This window comes from Pleurodeles waltl, chromosome 9 (assembly GCF_031143425.1).
Source record: "Pleurodeles waltl isolate 20211129_DDA chromosome 9, aPleWal1.hap1.20221129, whole genome shotgun sequence".
Classification (NCBI taxonomy): Eukaryota; Metazoa; Chordata; class Amphibia; order Caudata; family Salamandridae; genus Pleurodeles; species Pleurodeles waltl.
In genome coordinates this window covers 998,508,021-998,522,199 of record NC_090448.1, presented here as the reverse complement: position 1 = coordinate 998,522,199, position 14,179 = coordinate 998,508,021, and the positions used below count along the sequence as shown (strand labels likewise).

The following is a 14,179-nucleotide window of genomic DNA, read 5'->3' as shown; positions in this document are numbered from 1 at the left end:
GGAAACGTATTAATAAAAAGCTTACTATGACTGGTCAGATTCATAAAATTTGTTGGAATAAAGTCAGTAGTTTACAGTAGAAGGCAAATGCCTAAGCTTGACGTAAACAGACATTTTGGGAATTCACAAAGAATTCCAGGAATACTCCTAGGATTATATAATTCTTTCAGGAGTACTCCTTTCCAAAGCTGTTTTGTATACTGAAATAAATCAGATATACATTTCAGCAGGCGAAAGTTCATTTGCACTTTTTTGTTTTTATTTGTAATCCTCAGGAAACACATTCTGCTTAGGGAAATATCTGCACAGTGGAGAAACCACATCACCTATGTGTGTGTCAATGTTTGGTGCGTGGAGTGGGAGCTTGCCCATTCCCACAATTACATTATTTTTTTTTAAAAGCACACATTCACTTCTACCTTACAGAATTACACTTACTAGTCGATTCAATGTTGGAAATGCCTACAAAATGTTTGTGGATCACAATAACCAGAGTTAGTGAATGTTCAGCAACTTTTGCTATGGACCATCCTACGAACAACCAGAAACCCACCTGAAGTTGTAGATTTCCTCCCACATGTGAAAAAAAAATTGGGGGGAGAGGTCAAACGTGATCACTACTGACTCTTTAAAAAAAAAATTAAAAAAAAAAAACTAATGCCTGATGTTATGAATCTGAATAGGATTTTGACCAACCAAAGCAAATGTTTTAGAAACGTAAAATCAACCTTAATTTACTTCTCTAAAATGCTTTTATAAAATTATCGGTCTGCATTATCCTGCTCTCACTATTAAGCAGACACAGTAGGAATAAGGAAACAAAAATGCTAAAAATTAACACGATTCTTGAATTAGGCCGCAGCAATTTTTTATATATGCCAGAATAACTGGTGTAAATTTGGTCATTTCACCTAACAAAATTTCTGTGAAATTACCAAGATCGCAACACATTTTATAATTCCAGGGAGAAATTTTAACGCGCAGTGTACCGTTTGGGTAATTCTTGAAAGAACTGTGGATTGAGGGGGAGGATGGGGGGGGTCTTGCACCCCACCACTCTCTAAATGTAATTACACGGCCATGGGCATGGGGTCCCAGGTACCTTCTAGGCTCTATTCTTTATACATGTCGCCCAAGGGTTGGAGTCCCCGGGCCTCAAATGCTTGAAGAAGTGGGCTGTGCACCTTCCCTCCCCTTTATCAAAGTAGTGGCCCTGGGAGTGAGGGACCTCCAGGGCCTTATTAGGCTTGTGAAGGGTGGCTACAAGCCCCCCCCTTTAATAAAACAAGTGCAGGAGCCCGCACCTATTTTTTTATTCTTTTTGCGACAACTTAACTGCAATTATTTATTTATTTTTTACAATTTTTGGTCCAAGGCTTCCCCACCAGGCCTAGGGGACTACGGTATCGGTAACCTGTCCCCTATACGTTTAAAAAAAAAAAAAATCCTAGGACTTGTGACAGAATTATGAGTACTAAGATGTCCGCCAAAACTTCCTGGTTGAAGTGGTGGCAGCCAATTAGATGTCAACATGAGATCTGTCCGGTCTGTGTGTCCTCTGCAGTCTGATATATATACACATATATACACACACACATATATATACACACACACATTTTTTTAACCTTCATTTCGCCAAAACTGCTGAACGATTTACACCAATACACAAAAGGCCCAGATCTAGCTTTCTGCCAAATTTGGCGTAAGTCCGTTCAGCTGTGTCAAAATTTCCTGAAGAAAAATCAATGAGGAAAACGCGTTCTGGAATTCCCCTCTTTCTTGGTCCCCGCTTGATGGTTCACCCCAAAACTTTCCATGTGCAAACTAGTCAAAAAGTAGCCCCTTTTTTTGTGCTGATCTGTCAAACGGCGCCAAAGTTTTTAGCAACAATAAAAGTAATTTCCTATAAAAACACGATCGTAGGTATAGCTACCCTGTGGCGGCTGTCACGGGGGTATATTATATATTTATATTTAAACACACACATATATATATATATATATATATATACACACACACATTCACCTATAGGCAGACCAATGTTCATCTAATGAGTAAACACCCATTTTGCCTTGCAAGATCTTTCGCAACAGGACTAAGGAGTTGAGTTTCTTATACAGTACTAATTTTAGGTTACCCAAGTTATTTATTAGCATTTCAATTATTTAAAATGCTTTATAGAATTCCAAATCCAGAGCTTCTCATTTTTCCTAATACATGCAGCATTCCTTCTTTTCCAGAGCAATTTTCGGCTACTGGTTATTTGCAGGAGTACCTCCAGATAGAAGCTTCAGGATACAACAAATAGTGTATCTTAATTGCTTTAGGTGTGTACTTGTGGGCTTCCACAGTATGCTTGAAATTTCCAGTGTAGTAGGTACCGGTTAAATTACTCTTGGCAATAACTGTAATAAAACTAGACTCGTAAACATGTTCTAAGATGGCGGATCTCATTACTTCATAAGACAACATGTACAATAAACACAACATGCTTTAGTCATACGTACTCAGTCACTTCATTCCTCCAATTATGGCTACATAATGCAATGCACACAACACACACACTTATTGATTAAGAGACCTATAAAGACATATGAATATTGTTCCCTATTAACCTCAGCAGTGAGCCTTGGATACCATGTTCTGCTTGGACACACCGTACTGAAAGGGATGGTCGGTGCGATCATATTGTAAGCTCATCTTTTAAGCAATTTTTGCCCCCCCAAACAAAGGACGGGTATACCTCACCCAGTTTGTTTTCCTGTTAGTATACCCCATGCTAAAAGCAGTTGCAATATAACAAACTTGATGTATGGGCCTGTCTGCCAATCAAATTCTGGGCTTTAAGCCAAAAACTAAATTCTCAAGTGCAAAATTGATGTTTATTTTCAGAACTCTACACGTACAGCACAGAAATCTATGCCGGATTTATGTACCTGTTATAGAACATCACTCTAAAGCATAATTGGACCTTTCGGTCCACCCAAGTTAAAGAAAACAGGCTGTTTAAACACCTGGGTAAGTCCCACAAGCTTGTAATACTGCTCACCTAAAAAGCTGTGTTTCAAACAAAATCGCATCCAATTCAGTTGCTGTCTAGAGGAAACAAAAAGTGATATCCTTCAAGATCTATCCATTACCCTTCCAAGTGCCTTTGATAATGAAAGTGTCAAGTAAGTGACTAAAAAAAAAAGTACAAATATGCAACAAACAAAAAAATACAACAAAATGCAAACGAATAGGCCACCTAAGGTACAATGTATTTCCTTGTTTTGAAGTTTACACAGAACAAGGAAATTCTACCCACTTAAACTGTGTAAGGTAACACTTCTGTCCACAAGCCTCATCATTACAATGAATAGTTTTGTGTAAAGCAAATTACATCCCACAACATGATTTTAATTAAATGCTCATCTGTTGATAACTAGGTCCAGCATATGCTGAGCCCTATTATGGCCAGCGAAAAAAGCAACAGACAAAACAATTCACAAACATTTACTTGGGAGCACATTTCAGTTGTAATGATAGCACATTTGTGCATAAAAAAAAGCAAAGAGCTTACAGTATTCTGAAGTATAAATTGTGCATATTCTATGAGCACAGAGACTTTTGAAGAGTCCTGCTCATGAAGAAGTTTAAAAAGAACAAGAAATGATATAAATTAAATATAAATGACTGACAAATGTTTCCCTACATTCAACATAGGATAATAGGAGTGCCCTCACATCATGAATGTCATAACTACATACCTGGCAAAGTAAGGATTAATTTGCAGAGTAACCAATACTGCCTTCTTGTCGGTCCTTCTCAACCCAGTCCTTAGATATGTTGAGAGAATCCTCACCTAAGATACATAACCCTATATGCCATCAGTGGGAAGAAGGCAGTTTCTCCCTTTCCCCACAGTGGATAGCCTATTTTACCCTTTTTATACTGAGGCACTGCTTCTTTAACCATAAAAACCTCCAGCCCAAAGCCTTATGTGTTTATTTCTCTATCTACATCTGGAGATGGTGAGCTGCGCTCTACAGTTTTCTTCGCATTACAAAAGTGCATTTAAGGTATTACTGCAGGTTTCAGTTTCAGTGTTCCTGAAGTGTTTCACCCCGTGAGAGTTGACTGAGTCTGAAGTAGAGTGTGGAGCTTCATCTGCCAACCGCCTTGCCCACATGGTTAAGCTGAGGCAAAGCATGCTGTGGTTACTTGTGACAAGATCTGCCTCACTTCAACAAGCTACGCCGGTTCCATTTCCTTGCATTTCAATGGAAGCCGTCAAAAAATTTGGGCTGGATATGGCAGCACTTTGCAAGTCTGTCTCCCATTCATAGCACCTGGTAGCATATTTCTGGGCCGTGCTATAGTGGGTCAATTTTCTATGGGCATTCTAAATGATGTTCCGCTTTGTAGCACCAAACCTCTGCGCCTTTTCTATGTAGACTGCAGACAGCTACCTGCATATCAATTCCCTTCACTCTGTTTACTGTTTTGCTGCTGCATCATTCTAAAAGAGTAGTTTGTGCCTACGTATTCAATGGTGTCCTCGCCCCATGTCAGGGCTAAGGTACTATGGGACCTTTTTCCTGTGGGGATCTTCGGTTCCCACATAATGTCACTTACCAGTCTTCAAGTTGTCCATATAGGAGTGGCACATAGGTGGAGAGGGTGCCATATGGTGCTTCTTTGTGTGCTTGCACTGTCACAGTCTCAGGTGTGTGTTTTCCTTCGGTAGGCAGCTTCCTGGAGGTTGAATCCCAACCCAGCACGATGGCTTGTTCATCTGGTTAAAGATGCGCTTGCCCTGCAGCTTGGGATGCTGCCCTACTGATGAGGGTGGAATGCCTGTGTCACATAGTGGCAGCTTTCCCTCTACACAGTGCTTAGTTTGGGTGCTCTCCTTGTGAAGGTCTGCCACTTGCTGAAGAAGTGCAGATACTTTCTTCCGGTCTCCTCTAGCAGTTTTCTCACTACTCTGAGCCCCACCCTGGTGCACTTGGATTCAGTGGTACCATAGCTGTATAAAATAATTGCAGTCATGTCATCCGACTCGGGCAGGCTTGCTCTAGCTCACATGCTGGCTGGAATAGTTCAGTATGACCCTGGACACTATTCCTTGGACCTAGCCTTTCCTCCAGTTGGTTTCGTGGGTCGGAATGGCATACCATCATTTTGACACGGCCTGGTGTGGGGCCATACACAAAGCCAGTCCTTTTGGGAATAACAGAACTAGCCTTCCTGCATACATGGGATGCTTGATTTAGCGGACACTTCTTCTGCCTCATATTCCTTTGTGCTTCACATTCATATGCAACAGTGTTACTACCTTCCTCAGTACTTCCCAGCTTCACTCAGTCTTTTCTGGAAGCCCGTACTACTTACATTAACACTACCCCTGAATGAGATTCAGAGAGTCTTGTCAGAGTGGTAACCAGTTGTTTTCTCAGCATCCAGTGCACTTTACCCTCTTTCTACAAGGACTACCTTTGCCACTGCACTATGATTCCTTCAGTCATACAGGACTATCATACAATGCCAGAGGCACAATTAAGTATCATTCATTTGTTCAGGACCATGCTTTGTCTGAGGTCACACTGTTGCTAGATCTTCCGTGCTGGTTGTGTTGCATGACTATGAGCTTGCAGCTGGTACCTGGGACGCTGGGCATGGCCCGATTCAACATCTGTCCTTTTTTGGTTTCTACACTGTGTGCAGTTTTCATTTCTCCTTTGCTATGGGGGGGTCTGATCATGAGAGGGAGGCCTACCAGGGTGGGAATGTTCACTCCTGACCTGCATTTATCAACTTTTCATTGGTATCCCCTTGCCTCTGCCTGGCATTCATCTCTTGGCTGCCTGGTTTGGCTCCTGGCTATCCGCTCATTTAGTATACTTCCCAGTTGTTCCTTTGTGTTCTGCTTTGGAACTTGCGTTGCTTGGTGTGTGCAAGCGGTTCATGAAATAACATCTGTCTTTCAATGATTACATCCATGTTTCTGGTCCAGGTCAAGCTTCCTGGTTTGGGTCCTGCCAAGGCTCTGCTACATGGATCCTCAGATTTCTGATTCATTCCACTTAACTCCTTTTCTGTCCTCTGCACGGATTCAGGTTGGTTTTTCAGTAGGGGCCGTTCCTCTTCTGGGGTCAAGCTGATCTGCTTATCTGGTTGGGACAATTCTTAGGGTGACTTCTGAGAGCCTTTGTCAGGCTGGATGGAGCTTTAGTGGTCTAGTGGCTTTGTCCAACTCATTCTTTGAAATACTTTGAATGCCTCTTTGTATACTTCGTGTACCTCCTTTCATATGTTTTTTCCAGCCCTTCATTAGAGCTTTTTATCATCCATTTGAGCTCCCAGCTAGCAACAGAGGTAATCGTCTGGACTATGTCTTTGCTAAGGGTTTTGAGGATGATCCTTGCCCTTCCTAGCACTTTGATTTGTATTTTTATTGGTTATTTTGGGTTCCAGGAGGACTCCTTTTCTGATTAGCTTGTGTGCCTGTCCAGCTTTGTTGCCCATTGCACCTTACATGCATTCCTATGACCTGTCCATTTCAGGAGTATGGAGTTGAGTTGCTAAATGTATACACAAGTGTAAGGACTGTGATGAACAAATCAGACAGGGGGGTAATATCCTGTGCCCTGATGGGCGTTAGGGTTCCTTCATTCCTTGTAAGTACACAGCTGCAGCCCTCTTTCAAAAAACAAAATCATCTAGCTTCTTGAGTAAAGGGCACAACAGTCACCAACAACAAACATGTGCCTGCCTTAGCTGTGCATGTAAGGGGGGGGCACCAATGTCACCATATATAAAATGCAAAATCACAAGTAACTGGTCAGTTAGAGCCCTTTATTTACTGTAGTCTTTTTCTCCATTATCTTTTATTTGTGTCCTTAAAGCCTTGCATCCCATTCAGCCCCCTGGTGTGCGGATTGATAGCACTAAGCTAGCTGCACTGAGCTCTATGTGATCAGAACAAACAGTTCACTCATTATGTCTTCACTCCTTTTCTGTTCTTTTATCACAAATATACACATGCACACAAACACACACGGAAATACATGAACACGCACACAACACATTGGTGGTGACTGGTAAGACTCTTAGATGCCTACAATCACCATGCAGCACATCTGCTTCCCCGCAGTGGTCTGTGATTCTACTTGGAAAGGAATGACCCTTTAGAAAGGTCAACAAGTGAAAGAGGGAGAATCAGAGGGGAACTGAAAAGCCACAGTCACTATAGCCATGAATCTATCATTCAGAGATGGAAATCTTTACAAACAACCACGGACCTGATCTGCCCTTCTCAGGGCTCATTAGGCTTCATAAGATTTTAGAAATGATACTAGACCCTGGAATACAGCTACCCATTTTCTTTGCATATTTGCATTTTTGACATAATTCCAACTACCCCAGGCACAGTGGTGACCATGGCATGGTGTGCACAATCTTAACTTACTATGGTCTTTCCTGACACAATTCTGGCTAATCATGCCATAACTGTGGCCTGGATGCTGTTCTACTTTGAAATATTGTGGGTTTTAGGAGATAATTATGGCTCTCTGAGGCACAATATTATTATTGTGGTGCTAATGCTTGACTCTGGATGTTCGAGATGATGCTGACTATCTCTGCCATTTTGGTGCTGGATATGCCTGTCAAATGCGATGATAAATTAGCACAAAAGACAGATTCTGTTAATGTATAACAGGAGTGGATGAGAGTCTGTCAGGACAATGACAATCTGATGTTTGGGGACCAAAACCTGTATTTACTAGAATATGAAAAGATAATATTTTGGGCCAAAAATAATGATTTTCATTAAAATTGGAAGGTCTTGCGTAGGGAATTAGGCATAATTGTCCAAAATGAAACATTTATATTTGGTAGTACAATGTACTCATTTTCCAATACAAGCAAGCTACTTTTGGAATCCAAGTTATTACATTTCCAAAATATACAGATATCTGACAAACAATACTTATATAGTGCCTTAGCCAAATTTTCGGGAAATTGTGTTGAAAATGCGTTATTTTGCAATATAAACTAGAGGCATCCTGGAACAAAGGCCCTCATTATGACTGCGGCGGTCTTTTCCCAAGACCGCCGCAGCAGCCAGAACACCGCCAGTGCTGGCGGCAGTCGGCGAGGCTTAGGTGGTCTCACTGCCGGCACTGCCGCACAGAAAAAGACTGCCCACAGAATTACAACCAATAATTCTGTGTAGCAGTCTTTTTCTGGCATGGGGGTGCAGTCAGTGGGAGCGCCGGGTCCTGTCCCCTCACGGAGGAGCACATCGTCGGATGAGGTTAAGTGTCGTCCGCAAAGGGGGGGTTAAATGGGTGTGTGTGAGCGTGTGTATGCATGTCATGAATGTGGGAACGGGTGGGATGGGGAGTGATTGTGCGTGCGAGTGTGTGTCAGTGTGTAAATGTAGTGATGCGTGTGTGTATGCATGTAGGCGGGGTGTGTGTATGGATGAATCAGTAAGGGGTAGTGTGAGTGAGTGCATGCGTGCATATATATATATGTATGTATGTATGTATGTATGTAGTTGAAGGGAGGGGTGGGGGATGGAGTGTGTATGAATGCGTGAGTGATGTGTATGGGTATGTATGCGTGTATGGGGTGAATGGTGTGTGTGTGTGTGAGAGTGTCTGTGTGTGGGTGCATGTGTGCCGAGGTGTTTGGGGGGGGGGGGGAGAGGAGGGTCATCGGGATACCTTTTCGTCAGCATTTTCGTGTGTGTGACACCACCAGGAAAATGCTGGCTGTGTCCCTAGTCGGAAAACCCTTGGTGGTTATTCGACTCCAACCGGGCTGCAGGTTGAAAACTACAGCCGTAATATGGCGGTCTGCACCGCCCGTCCCACGGCAGCAAGACCGCCACAGTGGACCCCCAGGGTCATAAAGGGGGCCATAGTGCCCATGGAAATTCTGAGAACTTAGACTGAAGGTTCTTGGAGATGGGTTGTGGAAGAGGAGCTGCACGGTGGTGGAGCGGAGAATTTTCTCTTGGTGAATTTACAATTAGTCTGGATAACCTTTCTACATTGGCAACGAGTTCTGAAACATGGAGGCTCAATGCTTTAACACCACTTATCTTTGGTGGATCCTATCCGGTTTGGTGAGAATGTGTGAGCTCTCAGTGAGTCTTCAGAGTTAAACTACCATCTTGCTTGGAGACGTCAAATGACGGTAACTATTAGGAGGTTTTTCCTTTTTAATTGCGTCGCTCAAGATTAGAAGTACATTTATAAATACTCACCGTTAGTCGAGAGAATGCGCTCAGGCATCAGCTTGGGAAGAACTTCCCTTGACAATGGTGAACACCAGAAAGAGTAAGTCGGACAACACATTTTCAGGCTTATATTGTTCTTGGGACAAGAAGGCCCAATCCCCTGCAGCACAAACCCATTGGCTGCCAATTTAGAGTAGCACATTATGGACCAGGGAAAGGAATTGTCTGCAAATTAGGTAATATTTATGTCCATATGTTAATGCTGTTCAGCTTGTATTTATGGTTCATTAATGTAAAGCCTTTATTATTAGGGTTAGTGGTCTAAATAAATCTTGTAACCTCGGACAGCACTACTGCAGTGGTTCCACTAAAAAAAAATATGTACACGTTTGAAGAGTCTAACAATACAGGGCTATATATAATGCTCCCAGAATGGTCGCTGATTAGATGCAGAAATTTGCAGAAGCTTGAAAACAAGATTGATGATTCTTTGCTTTCAAAATGGAATGTTTACAAAAAAAGGAAACTAGAAAAAAAAGTTTTGCTAAACTACTATAAAACATTAGGTACCATATCTTTGAAGCATCATTTAGTATAACGTGTTGATGTATGCTAATATTTCCAAAAAATATTCAAACTGGAAAGCCTGTGTAATCGGTTTCAGCGACATTATGGGAAACAAAAAAATAAACAACCATTGGCAAAACCAATAGGTCCAACATGGGTGGTCAGTCTTTTGGTTTGGACAAAGTGTGTCTTGTTTTGACCAGTTTTGTAAAACAATATTGTTGTGGGGGCTGCTGGGGCCTCAGTATTATAACAAACATTGGCAAAAAGTAAAATTACGTTTTGGTCTCAAAAAACCTACATTGACATATTAGTACCTGGCACAGAACAAAAGTACTTTGTGTGCAGACATGCTCCTTGTGAAAGAGCAGATTGCATTCACCCACAGTGAAACCAGCCAGTAGATGCTAGGGAGAGATAGAAAGTTAATAAAAACAAAAGGTCTTGGTTAACAGCAGACTTAAATAGGGCTCAAATTCCTAAAGAAAGTCACAAAAGTGCAACCATGATATAGGTCTTTGCATTAGTGCAGATTTATATACTTCATGAATTCACAAGAATTTACAGAAGTAGACGAGGAAATCGTATTACCAGAAAATATTTCTGAACTGTATTCTAGCATAAGCAAGTATGAATCTTTAGATATGCTCATGTGAACATCTGTTGAGCGTTTACAACTTCACTTTCCCCCTCAACCACTTTTTTCCCAACCCTGAAAGAAATTTTACTTCTGACCCTTGTCAGGAGCAAATTTCCAACCTTTGTTAGCAAGTGAAAAGATTAGAGAAGAGCTCGTGAAAACTCCTAAAACATGCAAATTAATAGGTTTGTACAGACACAAACGGGCATTCCAACCCTGGAACTACTCCTTACCACTACCTCCAGCTTCAATGTGTAGATCTGCAGAAAGGGGGCGAAATAAGGACATTGCTAGTATTCAAGCCTTACTATAGAATTAGCCCTGGCATAATCAGAGAGGCCATTATCAGAGCTCTAATATAATGAGATTGCTGCCATAATTTGTTGCTGCACTACACAACACCAAAGGGACAAGTAGAGTTTTTTTTACAGGAAAGGTAGATTTATGAAGCAACCTGTCCCATCAACAAGTAGATATCTTATTAAATTCCACACCCTCGTATATAATATGTTAAATTAATAAAAACACTTTTATCTCAACTTCAGTAATAGCACCTTTTCTCAAAGGGAATATAAAGCGTTTAAAAAAAAATAAAAAAAGAAGGTTGACAACCAGGCTGGGATTAACAGACGAAATCCACTCATTCTACTGACCTATGCAATGTGCTGAGGACTCTTCAGAGTATATGTGTGCAATATAAGTTGCTTTCCTCATCAGTTCAGATCATTGGAAGTCTAACTCCTGTTTAAACGAGGATTTATATAATGTGTGAATAAGACAGGAGTCTATCTCTACTTGGCAGATATCTGTCCAGGAGGAGGTCCAGTCAGTGGTTACTGCGCTATTCACTCTACTCAGGATGTCAACAGGACGTTTTTTGTGGCCGCTTTCAAATAAATTTATTGACCATTTATCCACTTGTCCTTGGGAAGAGGCACATAGTTCCTAAGGGTACAATTAGCCTTGCTTGGTTTTTAAAGAAAGTTCCTCGAGAACGTGGCGCAATGGGGCATCTCAGACTCAGAAAGAAGTACATTTTCCTTCATAGTCGAAAGACCTGAATTACCAGAGATACCTGGAAAAAACCTAGGGTAATACCTTTAGTGGAACATCCATTGTTAAGAAGGCAAAGGAGGGAAGGCACTTTTCACTCTGGGGAGTCCTGACGCAGGAGTGGTTTTTCCCCTCCTTAGCAGCCTAATGACACACACACACACACACACACTACAAGGACGTGGGGAAGCCTGCTTTAGGGAAACACTGCAATTCTTTCTAGATGTTTCCACAAGGTATTTTCTTTTTATGCTTTAGGATCCTAATTTTGTGCCAAAGGTTTTATCACACACCCTAGATAAGAGGAAGGGGCACAATCATGCTATATCACAGCTTATGATGCACAATGGAAACTATGGACAGTAGGAGTAAACTTCGCTTGGAATGTCCAAGGCCTAGCTTCCATCTTAAACTGTCCATGAATGCAGATGTGGATCCTGCATTGGTTTCCTATGAACTACGAAAGCAAAAGACCCTAAGCAGTGTATTGATCAGACCCTTCAGGTATATCAGGGCAAGCTTCTAAATTTGGTAGGTTCTTTAAACCGTGCTTAATCTGTAATGCAATAAGTGCTAGGTCCCAGAATTTTGCTTAGAAGTATACAGGTAGCGCTGTTGAAGACTGGGGTGGCAAACACCAAGTTGCATAGTCTTGATTCCACCCCGTGCCTCTTTAATCCAACACTCGGCATTTGCTTGCTCTTTATCTCTCTTGAAGTTTCCCTCTTTTCTCCATTTATCACTGTGTTTCAGTCTGTCTTCTTCTTTCTTAACCCCTTGGGTTTTTTTCTCTCTTGTTCTGAGTGAAAGTCTGATCAGGGAAAATAAGGGCTGGTTCCCAAAGATAAGTGCCGGTAGGCCCTACCTGAAACCACCAGCTCAAATTAAGGACGGCCTTTAAACCAAAATTATGGAAATGGAACCTACCTATGATGAGGGGATAATAACCATCTTAAATGGGTAATGTTAATGTGTACACTGCAGCAGAGAAGGAAACCACTTTGATGAGGGCAGATCCAAAATTAGCAGACATGGCAGATACGGAATTAGGTCGGGATGCTGAAGGACATCTATCTGGAGACCACTTCCTGAAGGAGATATCCAATTCCATGCAAACTTTAACATCTCATAACAAGGCACAGCAGAACCTCAAGAAAGTTTTTAACCTGGTGTTTTGGAAAGTCCATCTGAGACAGAACAATCTCTTCCAGCCTGGATCACACAGAGCTCCTTCCCACCAAGATTTGATGCCTCAAGAGGAGAGCGTACTTCAAGCTACAATGATATGAATACCATTTTCCCCTAGATATGTGGTCAATTTAGAGGCAGGTGCCAGCGCAGAAAATACCTTTATCGCCACAAATAATTGTAGGCCCTTCTCCACTAAGATCTTCTCAAAGAAAATTTGGAGGCAGAATTGCCTCTATAGCCACCGCTGGAGAACTGCTGTATTATACCCATGGGCACTCCATAAAAGTCAAGGTTACAAAATAAAGGAGAACTCCCACCCAGGACCGCTTGTTCATCCATTTGTTAAAAGTTTTCTCCCTTCGAAAAAGATTTGATAACAGAAGAGGTAAGACACTTGTAATAAACAGGAGCAATAAAGAAGAGTCTAAATCATTTTCCCAGGGTTCGTTAGCAACCTGGTAAGGAAAGGAGGTGAAGGTTTCGCCAGGAGATACTTTGGAAGAGAATAAACAGGTTCTGCATTATAGAGGAGCTTTTAAGTTGAGAGATTTCCTTAAGGTAGGAGATTGTTTGGTACAGAAAGATTTGAAGGATGTGTATCTCTCTATCCCGGTTCATCAATACCACAGGCAGTGTCTACAGTTGCTTTAGAATTGCAGAAATTGATTAAAGTCTCTCCCTTTCGGCCAGTCCTCAGCTCATTGGTGTTTCACTAAGCCTTTGTGGCCGGTAGTGGCACTATTCAGGTCTCATGGTATCAGTGATATTTGCAAGATATATTGGTGATCGTGTGTTAGTCCGCTGAGCAGGCAAATAGGGTGCGTAGTGTCGTTTGATACTTTAGAGGTTGGATTCTGTGATAAGGTAAGGTAGATGTTGCCTGTGTTAGTTTCCTCATAAAAGATTCAGTTCCTGTGATTGACAAATTCTTTGAAGGCTTCGCTCTTTCTTCCACATGGAAAGATCAAGTGACTTAAGAATGCGATTTGAGCCTTACGATCAAGTTTTCCCTCAGAACATTAGCCATGATTGAAGTTCTTTCATCATTGCCCATTCCAGCAAGATTCCCAGTCCCACTGCATTAATGGACTTACAACAACTAATGGTTTTTCATCTTTGCTGCAGCCTCTATTACTCAGCATTAATTTCCCTTTCTCCGGAAAGAGTTGGGCTGGTGGCTCTCCCAGATGAGGCCTTGAAATGGAAGATCTATTTTGGGCCTGGTGGCTCTAAATATCAGGATCTGACGCCAGCAAAATAGGTTGGGGGCAAGATGTGTAGATGTGATTACAGGAAGCAAGTGGTTTCAGAAAGAAGCTCAATGTCATAAAGATGGCTCAGTGTCAGATAAATTGTGCTTTTTAACAGGAAGACAATGTGCAGGCAGGTCGGATACATCAACAGGTTGGGGGGGGGGGGGGGGGCTGTAAAGTCCATAGGTTAAGCTGATTTCCCAAGTCATTTTGCCATTTTTGTCTAGACAGAAGAATTTT

At 41.8% G+C, this 14,179-nt stretch overlaps 1 protein-coding gene across 4 annotated transcripts in view; it reads right to left on the bottom strand.

Annotated features, from left to right (window-relative positions):
- The window catches only part of RMDN3 (regulator of microtubule dynamics 3), a 114,188-nt gene that overhangs the window by 72,826 nt on the left and 27,183 nt on the right, over positions 1-14,179 (bottom strand). The window lies entirely within an intron of this gene.